The following is a 22,967-nucleotide window of genomic DNA, read 5'->3' as shown; positions in this document are numbered from 1 at the left end:
CGGATATTGATTAATTAGAGTAAGGGGATGAAAATAAATCAATCTTCACGGACTTCGAACAACAATCTTCCACGTGTCAGTTTTTTAATTAGATAGAGGGGGGCGAAAATGAAAGTTGGTGATTGGGTGGAGTGAGCAAAAGGGTGAACAATGTTTTCTCACCCCAACCTCGCAGAGAAAACGCCTTTCGGCGTAATTATCTAATTGTATTATATTATTTTTTTTTCCAAGGAAAAAAAAAACGGTAACTTTTTATTAAAAAGATAATGAAAAGTTAGACTAGCAGATGCATTTAAGCATTCCGTAAGCTGCCACAAGGGCTCGAGTGCTTCCGCACCCCACGCAACGTTAGAGGACTAACGTGCACAAAGAATAAGAATAGAAGGAGGGAGGAGAGAAAAGAGGCAAAAAACTGAATTCCGGCAATGAGTTTGACTCACGCTTCAAGTTTTTCTCCCCTTTTTCTTTTCGACCTTGCGCCACGCTCCTGGAGTGGGCTCGATCGAAGCAATGACTAATTGTGTTTCTGTATTCTGTGGGCCAGTTTCTTTGTCTGAATCTGAAGTATCTGAGTGGTGTTGTCGTTTGATGCCTCCCGTGCTCAAATCCATGTTTGACTTCTCTGCCTTGTTGTCTGATGGGATTTCCTTATGATTCTCCATTTCTTGAGATGCCTCGGTCTTTTCTGCTGGGATTTCTTCCTCTGCTACTTCTGATTCTTCATCCTCTGAGTCTGAGTGTGAAAAATTCCATCCTTTTTTCTGCTTCCCTTTCTGCTTCTTTTTATTCTTAACTTCTGGACATGAGCTTTGTAGGTATCCTGTCTGCCTACAGAGCCTACATCTGAAAGCGGTGTTTTCATAGTCTAGTACTTGTAACCAGTTCTGTTGTTTGTAGATCAGCGTTATATTGTCCGGCAACCCTTTACTTAAATCAACTTCCACACAGATACGAGCAAAAGTGTAGATCCTTTCATCGATCCTTTCTAGATCTGATTTGATATATTTCCCTATGTTGTTCCCAATGCCTTCCAACACTCTTTCATTCCAAAAGTGTAGTGGAAGATTGTATAATCTGACCCATACTGGCATTTTGGTTATGGTCATTTTATTTGGATCAAAATCTGGGAACCATGGGGTCATAAACAGCCCCGTTGTTCCCCAGAACCATGGCCCAGCATTTATGACTGTATCTCTGACTTCCTTGGATGTAAATCTTACTATGAAGAAACCCTTCGAACAGAGATGGATATCACACTCCATGGTCCAGCTGGTGAAGATCCAGTGGAATAAATCCATGGGTTTTGGCCAATTGTATTATATTATTAAATGTGGTTATTATGGTATTTTCCAATTTTTATATGTTATTCGAACGTTGATGGAAATATATTAATCACAATGTCTTATTTAGTTCTACTCTCAATTAATATTAATGCAAATTTCAAAATTTAGAATTAAAGTTGGGAGGATGAAAATATTTGGGATTCTTAACGCAGAGATGTTGTAATATCTTGTTGTCTCGTTATGTAAACATTCTAATTTGGTTAAAGGAGTTTAAATCTATTTTAACTTTGGAACTACCAAACACCTAGATCTATTTTAATCTCTTGGAATGCAAACCTGTTTAGAGTGAAAGGAGATTTGGTCTCTCTTGACACTTGGTAGATCCGGAGTTAAGATGGATTTAGGCTTTTTTAATTTCCGCTTTTAATAGGCTATATTCCACATGAATACCATGGGTCATTTTTATTTTATATTTATAGGTTTTTTATTTTATTTTTTTAATCTTATTTTGTCATTATTAAAAGGTTTATATTTGAAGAGACAAAGCAAAATATGAGTGCCAAAGAAGGCTTTTGCAACCAACTGTCTCAAGATAGTATCCTAATTTATAATGAAGGATCCACAAGGTAGGTTATAGTCGTTGCAAATACTATAAAAAATGGCTCCAATGTTGTGATTATGAATGGTGAAAGGATTAACATAGCAAGGAGGAAGCACATGAGACTTTTGATAAATATTGTTTTTTATCAGGGCAAGGGTAAAGATACAGTTAGGATGGAAGATGAAGACTGACAACAATACAAGAACAATGAGCAAGAACAATGATAATGATGAAGAGACAATAATGGTCTCGCAACTTTTGGAGGGGAAGATAAAGAGTTTGAATGAAAAGTTGTGCTTGATGCTTTTAGACAATATTTCCAAAGATAATTTGGTGAAGCAACGTCCCAAAGTAGCGGATGAAGTTGTGTCAGGTTGGGAGAACGCTAAAATAGAAATAATGGCTTTAAAGCAACAATTTGACAACATAACACAACAAAAGCTTTCATTTGAAGTCCAAGCTCTCTTTGGGGACTCTCAATAATATAAACATGGCCTTCCTGCTCCTTCCCTTAGCCATTTTAGTGAAAATTGAGTGCTTGTATAAGGGACATAGCAATGATGAAGAAATTGACAATGTTACAAATGATGACATCAATATTTTATGAGTATATTGTTGCAGGAAGTCGTTTGAAAGAATCCCGTTGGGGAAGATTGTGACACCCCTGGTACATTCTCCCTTGATTTTTGGTAATGTAAAAATACTTCGAATTATAAATGAGTATTTTTTTATGTAATGGCCTGAAGAGTGGGACCACATGTCCATGATCGAAGAGGGAAGAGGAAAGATAAACCCAGGTGGGGTAAGTTGGCACCTTTAATTAATTTATGGTGCAAATAATAAGGAAAAAAAAGAGAGGAAGAGTCCTATTAGCTTTGCTGTTCAAAAGAATCAAAAATGGATTCAAACACTCTCAAAGGCTGCAAACACACTTATAATCATGCCAAAGGATCCATTGATGCTGTTGAAATCCTCAAATTGTGGCTAAAAGCTGCCCACCGATCAAAAAAGTTGCAAGAGAAAAGCCCCTTGGAAGGCAGAAATACACTATCGGGAGGCGGAAATACCCCAAAAACTATGTAAAAACCAAGATTACAGGCTTAAGGCTCCGCTTCAATCTCAGCCGTTGGATCTGGCCGATCAACGGTCCAGATCGCGTCGGCATATCGCAATGGAGGACTTACCAAAGGGGCCTTATTATGCGCCGACGAGCGATCGCCGATATCGCATCGGCGTATCGCTATCGACACTTCCAATGGAGCATGGGCCTTTTATGTTCCGATCCGACGGGCCGGACCCGATATATGCACAACACTCCATTTCATATTTTTCAAGTCCGCGCCCATAGCGTTTTCAATGTATTTTGTGTATTTTCTTTGCATAAAGAAAATACAAAGGGAAGCCTGTGGCAAGCGCCGATTGCGATGGGATTTCGGATCCGAAAGGGTTCTAAAGGCCAAATATATATATTTCAAATCCGCCAAAGCCAATTTTTCATGGTTTGCGGCAGTTTTGCAGGTATTTGTCAAATATTAAAAAACAAGGGAGGGGCCTGTTTTAACGTGAATTGCGAGCCAAAGGCGGACCCGATAGTGAATAGACTATGCCTGAGCCTTTTAAAAGTCAACATGGAAGCAGTGATGGGCGGGAATGCATGGTTTGGGCATCGTTTCACTGTTTTTAAACCAAAGCAGTCATGATAGAGCCGTTCAATGATTCAGCAGCAGCATTTAATCAGCAGTATGGCCGAGGAGGAAACAGGACACCACAGATCCAGACAGAGCATTCAATGGTTATGGGTTTCATCCATATTCCATTCCACTTGCCCAAGGAGGACCGCAGAGAGCCAGAGAGGGTCAAATCTATTTAAAACTCAGACAGATTTGTATCAGAGGCCCATTTCTGAATATGAATATGGTTGGTGGCCATTTATGGGCTCCTCCACGCATTGTTTAACAGAGATATTTTGTATTGTAACACTATATATACTCAGAACTGAGATGTAATCCGATTGATGAGTGTTAGATGAAGAGAACCCTGTTGTAAGGTTCAACTTCTGGAGACTGCAACTACTTTGTAACCTGCAGCTTCTGGTCTTCATTTCCAGCTAATACAAGTTTCTTTTGCTGTTTATTGCTCACTTTCCACTTCTCTTTCTTGTTCCAGGTTGTGCCTGTTTGCATTTGTTCTATTGCTGTGAATGTTTAGCATCATAGGGGCTGTCATCCCACCTCTGTGTTAGGATTTAGCATGTATCATAGAACATGTGTGCAGGTTTCTGTTGTTTAATGCATAGAGAGTTGTCATCCTGTCTGTGCATTAGAAACTAGATTTACAGACCTCTTAACTGGTTGCAGCCGGCCATCACAGGGTCCTGTGCATCTGCTAGTGTGGTCAGTCTTCTCCATTGTCACCTTATCCTCAAACTGTGAGTAATAGGTGGTTAAAAGCCTTGTAGTCTGGGGGTGTTCACCCATGTCTGGGGTCAATCATAGTAGAAGCGGTTATCTGGCTTGAATATGCAGCATTTGTTCCATTCATCCACCATTTATCCAACTATATTTGGTTGAATTTGTAATGTTCTCGAGCATCACCGATATGCAACCTAGGTGAGTTTCTTGGGGTGATAACAAGTCCAAAAGGAACATGGAAAGACACGATGAGGAAATAATAAAAAGGCAAATGCACAACAATGTGGGGGTTGGGCCTCTTCTTGGTGAAGCTCATGAGGAGACTTGGAAAGAGATATGAGGTATGTAAGTGAATGGGATTCCCTGAAAGATTAAATTGTGACTAGAGTGCAAGAAGATTAAGAGGAAATGGGAATGTGTGCTTGTTAAGGACTGCTTGAGAAACCGCTCAGGGTGCTAGCTAGGGTTGATAAACCACATGCAGATGGGTGCTTGCTGAGAGAGATTTGATAAACCACCTAGGGTTCTTGTTGTGGATTAATAAACCACTCTTAGAGTGCTACAACCACCCTCCAAATTTTTTCGTTAGCTTCGTTTTGGAGCCTCCCTACCAACCATCCTAAGTAGCATGTCTTACACTAACAGGTACTTATGCTTCAGTTGAGTTTTAGTGGCTTATCAACTTGTGTTTGCAAGCTTGTTTTCCTCCCACCGACAAGCTGACATCCCGAGACTTGGTCATTATCTGGTTGTTGTGCTCACTTGGAAAATTGCGCGGAACTGGAGGGGAACAAACCTTCCTCTCCATAATTGCGCAGACCATCAAGGCAACTTGCTGCTCTCCATAAATGCGTAGAGCAAGCATGCAACCTTCCCTCTAGAAATTGCGCAAAGCATCCCATCACTGGGCTTGCTCTCAAAATTTGCACAAATCTAGCTGACAGACTTGGCTTCAGTCCAGAAATTGCGCAGAGTTTGAGGGGCAGCTAGAGCCACTCAACCCAGAAACTGTGCAGAAGTCATCCAGAGGCTTGCAGTCTGTTGCATGTGCTCCCAAGTTGACTAGTTCCCTCCAGGACTGACCAATCTTGCTTTGCATGCATGGGTTTCTTTTTCTCGAAAAATAAAAAAGCATCCCTAGATTTTAGGGATCCATTTTTAGCAGCTGGGAGTTACATGCAAAATCTGTTTTAGAAACCTCCCGCCAAGTGTCGCTTTTTCCTAGATTTGTGGCATGCACGTCATAAGCCTCGATCTTATCAAAACTATTTATTTGACGCTTCAGAGCTCATTCTTCATTTTGATCTTGGAGCTCTAGCATTCTCCATCACATCTAGGAGCATTCAACACACTCAACTCAATTTTTTTTTCGGGTGAGTTCGCTTTTCAAGTCTTTTGCTGATTTTTTATCGCTTTTTGTATTTTGGTTTGTGTGAGTGTTGTTTGTTTGGTTTGGTTGAACGCTTGTTGTCGTTTTAATGCATGTTAGCTTGTAGAAGCATTGTTTCAAGTTTTTCATTGCATCTCACTGTTGTCGCATGCATGACATTGTTTATGCACTAACGATCGTCGTTGCAGCGACTCGCTTCACACACTTACTTGTTTTCCCGTTTATTGAATCCTGCACTCACTGTGTTCATGCATGTTCATTCACTCATGTTTGCGCTCATCTTCACACACGCATTCGACCTTTACATGTTTCAGTCGCCTGTCGGCAGGTCTGGGATGCCTTGGCCCAGACCTTGCCTTGTCCGGCTTGCACTGTGTATTTCTGAGAGTGAAGGCTCTGCCTTCCTCCTAGGAATTACTCAGAGCTTGCCCAACATTGGCCTCCAGGCTTGCTCTGCGCAATTCTGAGAGGCAATGCCCCATTGGCCCCCAGAATTGCGCAGATGCAATTTTCTAGGTTGCAGTCAGTCCTCAGTAGGCCAAGATGGACTATGCTCTGCGCAGTTTCAATAGTTAGTCAACCCACTGATAGTCAGGACTGTGTTCTATGCAGTTCTGGCAGTGAGTCCCCTAGCCTCCCGGTGAAAATTGCGCAAATCTTCCAGTCAATCACCCAGGTGTGTTGAATGTCAGTCTTCAACTTGTTTTGGTTTCAACTGACATTGTGCTTTCCATGAGTGTTTCTCTGTCTCCAGGAACACAGGTGTTCGTTAGTCTCTTAGCAGTACAGGTACAATGGCTTCCAACAGAGCAGGGTCAAAGGACACCGTTGAGTGCAACTGGAGATGCAATCGAGCAACTATCTATGAGCTTGCCCATCTATGAAGACACTAAGTTGTTCATAGATAAGGAGATCAAGATGAAATGGTAGGAAATCAATGACACATTTTCAAGCACATTTGAGGAGAATCTGAAAGACTACAGAGTCTATGTCAACATTCACAAGTCTGGCTTGTACCGGATTGCATGCAGGTATCCCACATTTCCATGTGCAAACATGATCCACTGGATTGTATCGCATACTGATCTAGAGACAATGGTGTTGAGCAGTGTCAGTGGAACAGAACTTGCTACCTTCAGGGCAAAGGAATTTCAGGCGATGTATCACTTGCCACAACCGGTGATCACGATGGATACACCCTTCACCAGACCCAACAATAGTGCAAACTCAAGAGACATCTTGAAGAGTTGGGTGAAAGAACCATCTAAGTTCAGGGCGAAACCCAACCAAGTGTATAAGACAAGAATACTGCGGAAAGCATATCAGCTCTTGGTCATCTTCGCATGCTGCTTATACGGCCAAGAGAGTACAGAAACATTCTCGCAGAGTTGGGTGATTGTGTTGGATCAATTGGCGAACGAAGGGAGACCCCTCAACTGGTCCGACATGTTGGCTCTCAGGTTGAAGGAACAATTAACAGAAGCCCGATATCCACCCAAGGGTTAGCAAGTGAAGCTATTCATGTTCGCTTGCATACTTGATGCAGTCTGTGCCCGTCAATAGTTCCCAGACTTGGGTTGGGCATGGACACCTTTAGAAACCTCTGTGCACACTTATTGCATATTATTCTCTGAATGCAGATTTCGTGGAGTTATTATATAGCTATCAGACCATTTCATCACCCCAGAATATAGGATGATCTTTGAGCAGGATTTGCCTTGCATGTCGCAGGCAGTGATGGAGGCATTGATCGACATAGCAGATTGGTATTCCTCACCCCTTGGCACCTTCATATGGATGTACAACGCGAAGAAGGACCCGCATGTTTTACCGAAGTTTTCCATGGATACGCTGGTCATGCAAGAGGTTGCATATCATATCTCAACAGGGTTGTCAACGAGATTGCACAGGAAGAAGAAGGCACCTTGGCCTGCTCTTCCTTTGTGGATCGGGTTGTATGAGATCCAAAATCTCAAGCATGTTGAGGCCGAGATGGAGGAATTCAAGAGACTCACCTTCGACACCAGAAGTTACAATCCACATGACCCACATTGCTTAGTGAAGGAACACTATGCAAGAGTGTATCATCCTTGGATCCATGAGGCGTGTCATTGGCTTAAGGAAGACCCATGGAGATATGGTTACAACTTCTCAAGTCTCAATGAACCGGTCAGAATAACTATAGAGTGGTTAGCAGTGCAGAAGGAAGCAGCATCTCAGAAAGTAGCATCATCAGCAGCAGCAGAGGGCAACAGACCTGCGCTTGACAAAGGCAAGAGGAAGGTTGCTGACAGCGCAGAGACAGAGCAAAGCTGCAAATTCAAAGAAGATCCACTTTTGTTGAAAGAATCTTTGGAGATTAAGGCGAAGAGGCAACAACACAACAGGAGGATCGCACAAAGGCAAAGAGAGAAGCAGAAGATGGAGGAAGCAGAAAAGGAGATGCAGGGGTTGAAGCAGCAACTCAGGGAAGAACAAAAGCTGCGCAGAAGATAGAAGGAAGAACAGTAGGGACATGAACAACAGGAGGTGCAACATGCACATATCGAACAGGTTATTGATTCATCCGAATAGCTAGCACATAACAAACAGGGTGAGCAGTCGCAGGAGGAGGACTTTGCTCAAGAGATTGAACAGATGCTAGAGAAAATGGACACGGATGTGGTTTAGCTAGAGTTAGATTAGGATATTGACCTCATGCCTCAAGACCAAGAGGTCACCCCACCGACTTCACCAGATTTGGGAGAAGAGTAAGTCCCAAGCGATCAAAGATACACTGAAATCCTTGAGGATAATCCAGAAGCAGATGTTCACAACATATCTTTCGACGAGTCACAACACAAAGTTGTGCAATTGCGCAGAGTACCCACTCTAGATGTCCATGTATCTCCTTCGCAGTTTGAAGAGTGAGTGATCGTGTCCGATGTGCGTAGACATCCAACTGCATTGGCCAATGCCACCAAAACATATGTTGAAGCCACCAGCTCTCAAGTGTTAGATTCTTGATAGTTGAGAACGAGCGCATGGTTAAGGAGCTACAAGCGGCCAAGCAGGGAGAGGAGAAAGTTGCAACATCTGCCAGCGCAGAGTTGAGGAAAGCGATACTTGATGAAGTATCGTCTCTTGAGACAATCATGCAGAAGTTGTACTTCAGGTTCGTCACCGTGCATAAGTCAGTTGTCAATCTTAACGGTTGGCAGCAGCGTTGTGCTAGGAGAGCACACATATTGTCAGATCTACACACTGTTGTCAATCACATGCAAATATGGACAATGAGGTACAAGGGAGCCCCATTGCACTTGCCAAATATGATGAAGCCAAAGGCAGTGGAGTTGAAGGCACGCATCCAGAGTCAGATATGGAACTATGAGGAACTCTTGCAGCTCATCACCAGCTTACAAGCTTCACATGCACGAGTGTTCAGGAGCATGGATGTCATTGTGCACACGCATGCAATCCCATCCATTGGCACACTCATTGAGGCGAAGACAAAGGACCAAGTCCGATTGGAGCTTGATATGTACTTTGATTAGTTGATGTGCATAACCACCAACGCAGACTTGCAGATGACTATAGAGACTATGTGATGCAGGAGCATCCAAGCACTCATAATTACAAGAGGAATCCAAAGCAGAGCAAGGAGAGGATGTGGACCATTGAGCAAAATAGGGGACAATTTTGTTCAAAACAGAGTAAATGATGGAATGGATAAAAGTCTCTAGGAGACTTATTAAATGTAATCTGCCAAATATGTATGCATGTAGAGAGAATTAGTGACAGTTGAGTGATTCATGGAGAGGATTGATAGGATCCTTTCAATGATCCGATCCAATGTTCCTTATATATATTATGAGCCTACGTGTTCAATGAGAGACATAGAAGAATATAGAGTGATAGATAGAAACTGTAAAACTGAGAGTATTCCAATGTAGTCGAGGGAGAAACTGTTCTAAGGCTGAAATGCCTTAGCTGTAATCGTACTGTGTATAGTGAATATATGTGTGCGTTGTGTGGATCTCTATATGTCTGAGTAATGTCTATTTATCGTTTATATGATAGAGTTAAATGTTCAGTGTTGCATTGTTGATCGACCATCGATCACTTAAGGATCAATGGCGATCCAATATTAAACGAATTACGTATGGAGTGATATCATGCATAAATAGAGTATGGCAGAGATCTGTGTTAAAACACAGAAATCCATTAATGGAACGAGAAATGAAGAAGTGATGCACAGGAACCGTTAGATCTAGGAGATCAACGGTCGAGATCAAATTGGAACCAGAATGTCGCATCGCAATCATCCAAAGGGAGGAATGAACCTTGGCCAAAAGAAAGAGCCATATGCGATTTAGTTGTCGGACCCGAAACCTTATCAAACGTAACCGATAATCTTATCGGGTCTATAAGGCATATAGGATCGGCACATTCAAGTGGAAGAGGCCTGGCTGGAGGAAGTGCCAATTTCCGATGGCCCGATACTCTGATGGGCGATTAGCGATATTGCGATACGCCAATAGCCGATGGATCGAAGATCAGAGATCGAAGAAGGCAAAGATCGACGCAGCAGAAAGGCGATGGACCAAGAGGCGGACCCGACGATAATTCTAGATGCGGGTTTAATGAATTTGAGATCCGGATTTATGTTCCAGCGGGGTTTTCCTTTGTTTTCCCGTGTAATCCATGTATTGCGATAAAGAGTTGATGTTCCGGGGTTTTAATGTAAAAGAGCAATGTGATGCTCCCGATAGTGTAAAAGGCTCCGATATGTTATATGGTCCGGTTTTAAAGGCTTAAAGCCTTATGGAACGCTTCCGATAATGAAGTGGGCTCATAACCCATAGGTCCCAGGTTCAAAAATTGATATGAAAGGGGAAATTGGCTATACCCCGAAATCTCTTTTCATCACTATGAACCAGTATGTTGCTGGTTCGCTTGCACTCAAGACCATGATGTGCATGCTATCCAATGAGTTGGACAGAGGTGCCAAATTAGTGTACCCAGATGCAACAAAGGCAAGAGTTCGCTTTGAGAAGGATGTCACCATAGAATACACGAACACCATAATAGACTCCCAAGCTTGGCATCAATTCGCCACTGTCGATCATCAAGAGGATGTTAAAGAGTTAGTCTTCCCACAACTGTCCGAGTCTTAGTGATGTATTGCATGACTTACTCAAGCCTATTTATGTCTCACATGGGTACATGTGCAGATTGTAATGTGAACATGTTGTAAAAGTGAAAGACCAAGTGTCAATAGTAGAATGTAACAGTCATGTGTAAGTTGAAGAGTCATGATGGTAGGTGAAGAGTCACAAAGGGGAATGTCAAGGGTCACCCCACCCTTTGCTATTTATAGAACCTCATAACTCATTGTAAAGGCTTTTGGGAGCCAAGCTTCCTATAGGGATAACTTAGACAAAGCTTGGAGTGTATTGTAACAAGCCTTGGCTTCTCCACAGTGCAGAGCTAGTTCATATCTTTGGAGGAGCAGGCGACAATGACTGCAATGTTCCACTATTGGGGCTAGTGGTTGTCATGGTTGTATGTATGATTGGATCTTTCACTCTTTTAATATAAAAGAGCCATCATGTTTCATGCATATGTTGTTATTGTAGTCTGGTTATCCTGGTTACTCTAATGATGTATGTAGTTTTAATTTACGCATTTATGTATGGACTATTCTGTATGTGTTTGTATGAATCTTATCGAAGCATGTTATTGATATAACCCATCACTTTGGATCATTGGCTATCCTGCTTTCCATCTCGTGATGTCTTTTTGCTCGTGTGTTCCCTTTCAAGCTATGTGTTATCACAGGTTTGTAAGGGGCGCACTCTTCCCCTTTCTGTGTGTTGTGTTAGAGCCTTTCATGCACCTTCCTTGACTTGTTGCAAGGTCACACCCTTGCTACCAACAAGGACATATTACTTACCTCTGCGCGCAACTGCAATCAAGGCGATATCGTACTACCCATTGCTGGGAATCCTACTCCAAATGGTCTGAGGTCTAGTTGGGACTTCTTACCAGGGATCCCCTAACATGTTGGCAGGTCTAGCACTGTCAACCTTTTTGGCACTAGAAGCAGGGCCAGATGACAAGTTGAGTCCTCACATCCTATTTTGAATCTTCACACATCTATCATGGATATCATTGTAGTTAACCCTCCGCGATGTCTGTCCAATGCACATTCCTTTGAAGTCACGAAGGAGTTTTTTGATCACTTGTCTAAAATCACGTATGATGGTGAAGGCGAAGTGGCCTAGCCTGAGCACTTACATGACTTCCTTGCATTCTTGGGGAATGAGGAAGAGTTTGATGAAGTAGAGGTCAGCATGCTACTTGCATACACACTTCGTGAATCCCCGGAACGATGGTGTCGCAACCTGCCTCACAATTACATGCACTCATTTAAGCACTTCAGTGATCTAATCGAATCTGTTTTCCATCATTTTGATCCTGAAGCTCTTGACAAAAAAATGTTAAAACAACGAAAGGCCCCGCATGAATCGCCTATGGATTTTTGGCAGCACTTCTGTTTACTCATGTTTGAAGCTCTGAAAAGTCAGATGAAATTCCAATATCTTATGGACAAATTTGAATATTGCTTACACAAATCACTCTATCTCGAGGTGAAGAGAAAGTTCAAACCCCGCTCAGCATACTTTGGTGATGGAGCTGCGCAATCTCAAGCGGACATAGTCACCATCACAAGGGATTGTCTGCCTTCCCCTCATCAAACAAATCCACCCCCTCAAAGTGATGTGGGAGAACGTGCACACATGTCTTTTCAACTGTCACATCCTCCCACCATCACTACTCTTAATTTATGTAGATATTTGGTTGGGAAGCCCATGGGTTGTCACATGCATTTGTTATCTCAACCTTCGTCTTTTCTGTTCTGTTGATCCTCTGGATTGCACTGTCATGTGTTCTTCCATTCCATACTCTACACTTTTTTGAACGGGGATCAAGACATTTACAGAGTTGATGTTGCACAACCAACCTGCGTTGTCATTTATGATGAGTATGATTGGGAATCTGAACATAAACCCGTGGTGAAGGATGACCTCCTTTTGTCTGCGCCTCCTCCACTTTTTCTGACATCTTTGGTGAGTTTGTTATCTCTTATTTTCCCCGTGTAAATTTCCCCCGGATCTATCTACTTCTGATCATTCGCAGAACACACCCGATGTCAGTCCGTCGTTTGATAGCGGAGAGGACAAATTCTTCACTGAAAATCCACTTGATTTTTCATCTACTTTTTCCGGAAACACAGAGGGTGAACATTCTTGCTTCCCATCTACCCCTCTGTTTGATTTATCATATCATGAGGATGCCGATGAACTCATTGATTTTTTTTATCATAGTTGTCATGATCTATTTACTCATGTATTCAATCACGATGTTTATCTTCAAAAGCCACCTGTTTATGATGATCTATCTGTTGATGAAGTCGAAACCCCGCAGGCTGTCGAGGCACTTCAACCCGAGTTAATGGTTATGTCAAGCCCTCACTCTCCTGAGGTTAGTTTCACTTCCAATCAGGAAATTGTTGCAACATCCAAGGCTCCTCATCACTCATATATATGCATTGAAGATCGATCCAACACACAGATTTCACGTCCTCCACCCGAATCACATGATCCCATTACTCATCCATTGGAGGAAACTTATACAACAAGCACACTTGAAAGATGTAAGTTGTCTCTCTTTCTCATGTTCGCTTGCATTTCATACTCAAGAGAGTGCATATGCTTAACATCTGCACACAGTGTATCACAACACCATGGTAAGTCCACAGAGTGCATGTCGTGCCATTTCACATTTTTTGTTTTTTGTTTTTTGTTTTTTGTTTTTTGTTTTTTTTTTTGCATTTAACTCAGAATGTGTTTGTCCTCATTGTTATATATTTCATGTTTGCTGGTTCGCCTGACTATGTGGTTCACAAACCATGCCTTCACTAATATGGGTCAACCAATGCGCCAGTGGCTACATTGGAAATATCACTTCACATGAGTATACCCATGCGCCGTTAGCTTAGGAGTAGGAGTAGTGTTTTCTTTTGTATTGTTTTCTTGCATGCATGTTTTCTTTATTGATTTGTTTGTTTGTTTTCTTGCATGCTTGCTTTGCTTATTTGCTTCGCTTTCACATTTACTTATGCTCTTTGCTCTTTTGTTTGTTTACTTCTTTACACCCGTAGATTAGTTTCGCATGAAACCGTGTACGACTCTTGAAACAAGCAGGGTAAAGTACAAGAGGACTTGTACATCTACCAACCTTTGGTTATCTATTGTCTTCTCTCTTTATGCAGAACTTGTTGTATTCAGCCAATGATACACCAATTGAAAATATGTTTTGTTTGAAGTGAACCTTGGTGAAAACACAACGCTTGCGTGCTAACTAGTACCACCTACTCTAGTCAGTTGTTTTTGGGTTAGCCCTTGTCAACGCAGTCAAATAGAGTAAGGTGAGGGGGAAAACCTTAACAAGTATGTCAGAGGTATAGATACATAATTCTCTAAAGGAACAACCTCTTCTGCTCTCAATAAGTCGGGATCCCTCTTCCGCCTCTAAAATAAATAAGTGTTATGCACAGTTCTTGAAAAAATGGAAAATGAAAATGTGACATTTTTTGGAAAAATGAATAAGGCGAAAGAAAAAAAGGCTTCCTGCATAAAGAGGTGATGCAAGTAACTCCGTCAGGGCACTGACCAGGCTCGCTAGCAGCGGAGCGATGTTTGTGTTCCTACGTGACTCCGCCAGGGTACTGTTCAGGTCTACTAGCAACGGAGCAACACCAGAGATGAAACTTAAACTCTGACAATCATATTTACTTGTGCACCAATATAGCCCTCATTCCCAATCGAAACTACTGAGTTGACTTGGCTTGGAATGTGTGTTGACCAATCAAGAGCATGGCAGATGCTACATCTTTCACTCAAGCTAGTGTGGGAACCATGATGATCTAAGAATTGAATAATACTTTTGGAGGAATTAGAATTACTTTCCACAAAACAAGGTCCATTCAGAGAGTTGGAGTTCTACCAGTGTGTCGCCAAGTGTTGTAGTGGCTACAACCACCTTCCAAAAATTTTCCTTAGCTTCTTTTTGGAGCCTCCTTACCAACCATCCTAAGCAGCATGTCTTGCACTGATAGGTACTTATGCTTCAGTTGAGTTTCAATGGCTTATAAACTTGTGTTTTCCAACTTGTTTGCCTCCCACCCGCAAGCTGACATCCCGGGACTTGGTCATTATCTGGTTTTTGTGCTCACTTGGAAAATTGATTAAAACTGGAGGGGAACCAACCTTCCTCTCCAAAATTGCACATACCATCAAGGCAGCCTGCTGCTCTCCAGAAATGCGCAGAGAAAGCAGGCAACCTTCCCTCTAGAAATTGCGCAGAGCATCCCATCACTGGGCTTTCTCTCAAAATTTTCACAGGTCTGGCTGACAGAGTTTTTCTACCCAGAAATTGCACAAAGCCTGAGGGGCAGCTAGAGCCACCCAATCCAGAAACTGCGCAGAAGTCATCCAAAGGCTTGCAATTCGTTGCATGTGCTCCCAAGTTGACCGGTTCCATCCAAGATTATTCAATATTGCTTTGCATGCATGGGCTTATTTTTCCCAAAAAAGCATCCCTAAATTTTAGGGATCCATTTTTAGCAATTGGGAGTTACATGAAAAAGTCGTTTTAGAAACCTCCTGCCAAGTGTTGCTTTTTCCTAGATTTGTGGCATGCGCGTCATAAGCCTCGATCTTATCAAAACTATTTATTCGACACTTCAGAGCTCATTCTTCACTTCGATCTTGGAGCTCTAGCATTCCCCATCGCATTTAGGAGCATTTGACACACTCAGCTCATCTTTTTCCGGGTGAGTCCACTTTTCATGTCTTTTGCTGATTTTATGTCACTTTTTGTATTTTGGTTTGTTTGAGTGTTGTTTGCTTGGTTTGGTTGAACACTTGTTGTCATTTCAATGCATGTTAGCTTGTAGAAGCATTGTCTCAAGTTTTTCATTGTATATCAATGTTGTCACATGCATGAAACTGTTTCTGCACTAATGGTCGCCATTGCGACGACTCACTTCACACACTTAATTGTTCCCCCCTTTACTGAATCTTGCGCTCACTGTTTGCATGCATGTTCATTCACTCATGTATGCACTCAGCTTCACACACACATTCAGCCTTTACATGTTTCAGTCACCCATCGGCGGGTCTAGACTGCCTTGGCCCGGACCTTGCCTTGCTCGGCTTGCACTACGCATTTATGAGAATGAAGGCTCTGCATTCCTCCTAGGAATTCATAGATCTTTCCCAGACTCTAAGCTTTCTCTATGAAATTTTGAGAGCCAGTGCCCCATTGGCCCTCCAGAATTGCGCAAATGCAATTTTCCGGGGTGTAGTCATTGCTGACTGAAACTACACATTGCGCAGTTTCAGTCCTCAATAGGCCAAGCTAGACTGTGATATGCGTAGTTTTAATAGTCAGTCAACCCCCTGACAGTCTGGACTATGTTCTGCGCAGTTATGGTACTCAATCCCCCAGCCTCTCGGTGAAAATTGTGCAAATCTTCCAGTCAGTCACCCAGGTGTGTTGCATGTCAGTCCTCAAGTTGATTTGGTTTCAGCTGACATTGTTCTTTCCATGATTGTTTCTTTGTCTCCAGGTATCACAGGTGTTCATCAATCTCTGAGCAATACAGGTACAATGACTTCCAAGAGAGCAGGTTCAAAGGACGTCGTTGAGAGTGCAACTGGAGATGCAGTCAGGAAAGTGTTTATGAGCTTGCCCATCTATGAAGACACTAAGTTGTTCATAGATAAGGAGATCAAGATGAAATGGCAGGACATCAATGACACCTTTTCAGGCACATTTGAGGCGAAATTGGAAGACCACAGGGTCTATGTCAACATTCACAAGTTTGGCTCGTATCAGATTGCATGCAGGTATCCCGCATTTCCTATGCGTGGACATGATCCACTGGATTGTCTCGCATATTGATCTAGAGACAATGGTGTTGAGAAGTGCGAGTGGAACAAAACTTGCTACCTTCAGGGCAAAGGACTTTCAGGAGATGTATTACTTGCCACAACCGGTGATCATAATGGATACACCATTCACCAGACCTAGCAATAGTGCAAACTTAAGAGACATCCTAAAGAGCTAGGTGAAAGAGCCATCTAAGTTCAGGATGACACCCAACCAAGTGTATAAGACAAGAATAATGTGAAAGGCATATCAGCTCTCGGTCATCTTTGCATGCCGCTTATACGGTCAGGAGAGTACAAAAACATTCCCTCAGAGTTGGGTGATTGTGTTGGATCAACTGGCGAACGAAGGGAGACCCTTCAACTGGTCTGACATGTTGGCTCTTAGGTTTAAGGAACAAGTAATAGAAGTTGGGCATTCGTCCAAGGGTCAGTCAGCGAAGCTATTCATGTCTGCTTACATACTTGATGCAGTCTATGCCCGTCAACAGTTCCCAGGCTTGGGTTGGGCATGGACACCTTCAGAAACCTCTGTGCACACTTATTGCAGATTTTTCTCTAAATGCAACTTCTGTGGAGTTATTATACATCTATTATACCATTTCATCACCCCGATCTACAGGATGATCTTTGAGCAAGATCCACCTTGTATGTCGTAGGCAATGATGGAGGCATTAATCGACATAGCAGATTGGTATGCCTCACCCCTTGGAACCTTCATACGGATGTACAGCTCGGAGAAGGCTCCACATGTTTTACCGAAGTTTTCCATGGATAAACTGGTCATGCAAGAGGTTGCATATCACATCTCAAAAGGGTTGTCAATGAGATTTCACAGGAAGAAGAAGGCACCTTGGCCCACTCTTCCTTTGCGGATCAAGTTGTATGGGATCCAGAATCTCAAGCATGTTGAGGTCGAGATGAAGGAATTCAAGAGATTCACATTCGACACCAGAAGTTTCAATCCATATAACCCACATTTCTTAATGAAGAAACAATGTGCAAGAATGTATCATCCTTGGATCCACGGGGCGTGTCATTGGTCTAAGGAAGACCCATGGAGATATTGCTACAACTTCTCAAGGCTCAATGAGTAGGTCAGAATAGTTATAGAGTGGTTAGAAGCACAGAAGGAAGCAACATCATCAGAAGCATAATCAACAACAGCAGAGGGCAACATACCTGCACCTAACAAAGGCATGAGGAAGGTTGCTGACAATGCAGAGGAGGAGCAAAGCTGCAAGTTCAAAGCAGATCCACTTGTGTTGAAAGCATCTTTGGAGATTCAGGCGAAGAGACAACAACGTGACAGGAGGATCGCACAAAGGAAAAGAGAGAAACAGAAGTTGGAGGAAGCAGAAAAGGAGTTGCAGGAGTTGAAGCAACAACTCAGGGAAGAACAAGAGCTACGCAAGAAAGAGAAGGAAGCGCAATAGGGACAAGAACAACAGGAGGCACAACATGCACATATTGATGAAACTGCACCCATACAAGTTATTGACTCATCCAAACAACTGACACATAGCAGACGTGGTGAGCAGTTGCAGGAGTAGGACTTTTCTCAAGAGATCAAACAAATGCTAGAGCAGATGGACACGGATGTGGTTCAACCAAAGTTAGATCAGGACATTGACCTCATGCCTCAACACCAAGAGGTCACCCCACCAACTTCACCAGATCCAAGTGAAGAGCAAGTCCCAAGTGATCAAGGAGACACTGAAATCCTTGAGGACAATCCGGAAGCGGATGTGCACAACATATATTTCGACGAGTCACAACATAGAGTTGTGCAGTCGCGCAGAGTGCCCACTCCGGATGTCCATGTATCTCATGTGTAGTTTGAAGAGCAAGTGATCATGTCTGATGTGCGCAGACATCCAGCTGCATTGGTCGATGCCACCAAAGCATATGTTGAAGCCACCAGCTCAAGTGTTAGATTCTTGATAGCTGAGAATGAGCGCATGGCTAAGGAGCTACAAGTGACCAAGCAGGGAGAAGAGAAAGTTACAGCATCCGCCAGAGCAGAGTTGAGGAAAGCAATACTTGATGAAGTATTGTCTCTTGAGACAGTCATGCGGAAGCTGTACTTCAGGTTCGTCACCGTGCATAAGTCAGTTGTCCATCTTAACGGTTGGCAGCAACGTTGTGCTAGGAGAGCACACATCTTGTCAGATCTACACACTATTTTCGATCACATGCAAATATGGACAATGAGGTACAAGGGAGCCCCATTGCACTTACAAAAGATGATGAAGCCAAAGGTAGTGGAGTTGAAGGCACGCATTTGGAGTCAGATACGGAACTATGAGGAACTCCCGCAGCTCATCACCAGCTTACAGGCTTCACATGCACGAGTGTTCAGGAGCATGGATGTCATTGTGTGCACGCATGTGATCCCATCCATTGGCACACTCACCGAGGTGAAAACAAAGAACCAAGTCTGACTAGAGTTGGACATATACTTTGATCAGTTGATGCGCATAACCACCAGTGCAGACTTGCATATGAGCGCAAACACTATGCACCAGTATGTTGTTGGTCTGGCTGCACTCAAGACCATGATGCACATGTTATCTGATGAGTTGGACAGAGGTGCCAAATCAGTGTACCTGGATGCAACAGAGGCAAGAGTTCGCTTTCAGAAGGATGTCACCATAGAGTACGTGGACACCATAACAAACTACCAAGCTTGGCATCAGTTCGCCACCGTCGATCATTGAGAGGATGTCAAAGAGTTAGTCTTCCCACAGTTGTCTGAGTCTTAGTGATGTCTTGCATGGCTTACTCAAGCCTATTTTTGTCTCACATGGGTACATGTGCAAATTGTAATGTAAACATGTTGTAAAAGTGAAAGACCAAGTGTCAATAGTAGAATGTAACAGTCATGTGTAAGTTGAAGAGTCATGAGGGTAGTTGAAGAGTCACAAAGGGGAATGTCAAGGGTCACCCCACCCTTTGCTATTTATAGAACCTCATAACTCATTGTAAAGGCTTTTGGGAGCCAAGCTTCCTATAGGGATAACTTAGAGAAAGCTTGGAGTGTATTGTAACGAGCCTTGGCTTCTCCACAGTGCAGAGCTAGTACATCTCTTTGGAGGAGCAAGCGGCAGTGACTGTAATGTTCCACTATCGGGGCTAGTGGTTGTCATGGTTGTATGTATGATTGGATCTTTCACTCTTTTAATATAACAAAGCCAACACGTTTCATGCATATGTTGTTATTGTAGCTCGACTATCCTGGTTACTCTAATGATGTGCGTAGTTCTAATTTACGCATATATGTATGGACTATTCCGTATGTGTTCGTATGAATCAGGTATAACCCATCACTTTGTATCGTCGACTATCCTGCTTTCCATCTCGTGATGTATTTCTGCTCGTTTGTTCCCTTTCAAGCTGCATGCTATCACAGGTTTCTAAGGGGCACACTCTTCCATCTTTTCGTGTGTTAGAGACTTTCATGCACCTTCCTAGACTTGCTGCAAGGTCACACCCTTGCTACCAATAAGGACATCTTACTTACCTCTACGCACAACCGCAGTCTAGGCAATACCATACTACCCACTATTGGGACTCCTACTCCAAACAATCTGAGGTCTAGTTGGGACTTCTTACTAGGGAGATCCCCTGACATGTTGGTGGGTCCAACACCATCAACACTACCTTAGTAGAATGATTAGTGGTAAGGGGGTGTGTTATAAAGATTGTGACAATTTATGGAGTACTTCTTTTCTGTTCAGTTGGAAATCCAAAGGAGAAGGGCTTGTTATGGCATTAGGATATGAAATTCTTGATAAGGATGAACGTTATCATATTGGGAGTTGCAGGTTCAAGGATTATGTAGATCATCAAGTGAGCAGAACATGAAGTGGGGTTTCTAAAATCCTACCTAGTTGAGTTCGCAGAACTCAAAAGACAGTGGTTGCTCATGGATTTTTTTGTTGTTGTCTATAACAATGGTTCGCCTTTTCAGTCACAGATGGGTAGGGATGATATTTTCGATTTCATTTGAATGGTTAACCTTAAGCTCGACAATCCTAGCCCAACTTCAAAATCAATATTGCAATCCCAAATGTTTTAGAATGAGAGTTCTAACCTCAATGAAAGATATGAAGGTGAAAGTTTAGAAGAAATAGGGCTTAAAGAAGTGCATGAACAAGAGAACATTACTTTAGATGTTGTGAATCATCCATCGAACCTAGCGATTGAGAATGCCGAGGACGAAGGATTTTTTGAAGTAGAGGAACAAGGTGTGGAATTGGTCAAGAATGACATTGCAAAAGATGAAACATCGATCACTTCTAAACAATTATTACATTCAACTAAGCACAAAAATCAAGAATAAAAGTTGAATTTGTCAAAATATTGGTGTACTGAAACTAAATCCACAGCAAAATAATTTTTTGAGCAATTGTTGGAACTGAAATAAAAGCTGGAAGATTCCTAACAAAATTAATAAAACTAGAAAGTGTGTTATTAACTTCAAAGTAAGAAGGAATGTGCATTGTGTTGAAGAATGTAACTAGGTTCAGTCTTAATAAATGTATTTAAGTCACAACATAATGTATTTCTCAAAAGAAAGAAAGTGAAATTTTATTATTATTAAAATTGACTTATTAAAGCATGGGTTCATGCTTGGGTCAATTATTTTTAGGTCAAATTCTCCATTGCAGGCTTCTAGGGTTCATGCCAAGTGTCCTTGTCCATGTCATAATGTACAGAACCCTTCTTGGGAATTATTTCTGAAGAAAGAAATTTATTTTATATTAAAATTAGTCTTCTAGGCCTCCTCCACCAAGTCGGCCTAAAACTGGGTAGAGGAATCACTATATAAAGGCAACAACTCGACCTCATTTGTCACACACACAACAAGTTCGATTTGCAATTTATGGGTTGAGAAAAAGTGTGAATTTCAAGGAAGAAGGAGAAGAAGGATAATGGAGAAGAAGAAGGTATTTCTCAAGCACAAAAGGTCGAAATTTTCTCTCTCTTCCCACACGTGTGAAGTTGTGCAACTTCTGTAAGGGGGCTGAAATTCTATTGCTCGGGGTCGAAATTCTGAAACTGGGAAGTCGAATTACTAGATTGAAGTTGTTGGATAAGAAGAAACTATTATATCATCTTAGAAGGTTGGCTTGGTGGAGGAAGGTCTATTGCTCTAGGTTCTTGGTCCATCTCAATTTAAATTACTAAAGGAAGAGTTCTTGACTGGGTTTTCCCCATATAGGGGTTTTAGCCCTGGTTGAGTGCTTATACCTGATGTCCCTGATTTTTGTGTTTTGGTTTTGGTAATAGCTTGATGAACTAAGTTAAAAGGGAAGATAAGAAAAATAATAAGAATTCAAAGATATCACTAGTAACTATCAACTAGAGAAAATCTTTCTTCCTTTCTAATCTTATAACATGGTAACATAGCTAAGGTGAAGAAGGAAGAAAAAGGCAGATTAAATGATCTATTAAGGAAAAAGGAGATCAAGAGAAGGGACATTAAAAAGGGGATCACATTAGAAGACAATCCTACTATTTACAGTAATAATGTAAAACTCAGTGAAGGGAGAAAACAAATTAGAAGGGGCATGCAACTACAGGACCTAGAAATAGAGAATATATCTCATTCTCGAAAAGAACAAAGTTTTAGATCTTGTTCAAGGAAAATTCAAGAATCCTACTGATGAATCAAGTAATGCAGATAAAGTGAAGTTTAGAGAACTTGAAATCATGGCTATGAATCTAATAGTGGATGGAGTTAAGGATAACTTAATTCCATACATATCCAACATAAATTCTTCTCAAGAAATGTATGAGGCTCTCTCCAAGTTATTCACAATCAAGAACATTGGTCAAATAGCAAGCTTCAAGAATGAACTAAGAATTGTTAAAATGAAAAATGATGACACTGTTTCATCATACTTTATAAGGATATCTATAATGGGGATGAACTCCAAGCAATAGATGAAGTTGTCCCAAAAAAAGAGCTCATAATTATTTCTCTTCTAGGACTACCTAAATCTTGGAGTGCTTTTGTGTCAAGACTTAACAGTTGGAAGGATACTCCAACATTTGAACAAATGTGGAATGCATGTAGTTAAGAAGAAGCTAGAATATCGATGGTAAACAATAACAAGAGAATGACACACCTTGAATTCTTATTTTGCTCATCACAAGAAGAAGGGAACCTTCAAGAAGTTCAAGGGACCAAAGAAGAAACACTACAACAAAACCAGCGATTAGCGTCCCTTTTTACTTCTTTTTTTGCATCTAGAGCCCATTTTTGGTGCTATT

The 22,967-nt window shown here is 41.9% G+C and overlaps 1 pseudogene; it reads left to right on the top strand.

The window, feature by feature from the left end:
- Window positions 1-18,646: 18,646 nt before the first annotated feature.
- Window positions 18,647-22,967, top strand: part of LOC149234731 (putative alpha-mannosidase At5g13980) — a 45,871-nt pseudogene continuing 41,550 nt past the window's right edge.

Source organism: Pinus tabuliformis, chromosome 8, assembly GCF_031772625.1.
Source record: "Pinus tabuliformis cultivar Carrire ecotype Pingquan chromosome 8, CPIR1, whole genome shotgun sequence".
In the NCBI taxonomy this organism is placed as follows: Eukaryota; Viridiplantae; Streptophyta; class Pinopsida; order Pinales; family Pinaceae; genus Pinus; species Pinus tabuliformis.
The sequence above is the reverse complement of the archived record's forward strand: the minus strand, read 5'-3'. Positions and strand labels throughout refer to the sequence as shown.